This window comes from Myotis lucifugus, unplaced genomic scaffold (genome assembly GCF_000147115.1).
Source record: "Myotis lucifugus unplaced genomic scaffold, Myoluc2.0 scaffold_1471, whole genome shotgun sequence".
Classification (NCBI taxonomy): domain Eukaryota; kingdom Metazoa; phylum Chordata; class Mammalia; order Chiroptera; family Vespertilionidae; genus Myotis; species Myotis lucifugus.
This window is the reverse complement of record NW_005872519.1, coordinates 19,933-21,125: the sequence shown is the minus strand read 5'-3', so window position 1 is coordinate 21,125 and position 1,193 is coordinate 19,933. Positions and strand designations below refer to the sequence as shown.

The 1,193-nt window shown below is 55.5% G+C and overlaps 1 protein-coding gene across 1 annotated transcript in view; it reads left to right on the top strand.

Moving 5' to 3' along the window:
• Positions 1-590: 590 nt before the first annotated feature.
• The window catches only part of WDR5 (WD repeat domain 5), a 12,451-nt gene continuing 11,848 nt past the window's right edge, over positions 591-1,193 (top strand). The window contains exon 1 of the mRNA XM_006107837.3: positions 591-700. The gene's annotated coding sequence lies outside the window, so the exon portion shown is untranslated. The remainder of the gene's footprint in view (positions 701-1,193) is intronic.

The following is a 1,193-nucleotide window of genomic DNA, read 5'->3' as shown; positions in this document are numbered from 1 at the left end:
ATGTGGGTACCCTCCTCAGTTTGGTGCTCTCTGCTGGGGAGCTCAGCTTTGGGATTAGATCCCAGAGTTCTCAGTGGCACCCCCCCCACCCCCCCCAGCCAGCTGAGATATCTCTCCAGGACTTCATTTGCCATCTGTGGGTGCCTGGCCAGCCCTTTCGCACCTCTGCCCCTCCTACCAGTCTCTATGCGGTCTCCACCTTCGGTCTTTGGTATCAGGGTTCTCTCCTGTGAGTTTTCCATTGATTATTCAGGAAGCCTTTCTGTACTTCAGTTGTAATTCCAGCTTGTTCCTAGGAGCATGTCCATGCAGCATCCTCCTACTCTGCCGCCATTTTTTATCTCTCCCTACGGTAGTGTCTTTATACTTCAGTTTCTAGAAAGCGCAGGAGGAGAACGGCCTGCAACCGGTTACCTATGGGTTAAGGCTTTTAAGCAGGAAGCACGCACTATGTACTGTTCCTTTAAGGCGTAGGGCCTGCCCGAGGTATTCTGGCCCTCGCCGCTCACCGTAGCGCCCCTCCGAGAGGCCGGCTTTGTGCGCTCGCCCCGCCCCGACGCCGCTGCGGCCCTTCGCGCACGCGCACGCGCACCGCCGGCTCCGCGCCGCCTAGTGCTGCTCGGCCCGGCTCCCGCCCAGACTTCGGCCGACGCGACTCCCGGGGCGTTCTGCCCGCTCCCTCCCGCCGCGGCCCCCGCAGGTAAGCGGGGGACGCCTGGGCTGCGGCACGTGCGGGGGGCTGACGCCGTTGCACCCCAAACCGCGACGCTGCCGATGGTGTTTCGGCGGTCCAGGACTTGAACGGCACAAGCTGGATGAGCCTATCAATGGATACAGGAAAATCGAACACGTATTTTTGATAAACAGGTCTCCCCCAATGGGGACCTCAGGGGAGCATATCTCAGCGTAATAAAGACCATATCACGACAAACCTACAGCGAACGTCGAACTCCAAAACTAAGACCCTCTTTCTCTAAGAACAAGAACAGACAGGGATGTCTGCATGTCGCACTCCTATTCACTATAGATACTGGAAATCCTAGTCACAGTTGACCCCACGGACGAGATAACATGGCTCCAAATTGGTAAGCATGGAGATAAAACTCTCATTATTTGGAGATGACATGATTATCGTTATAGAAAACCTCAACGACTGCCTCAAAAAGTACTGAGATTGATTAATTAATTTGGCA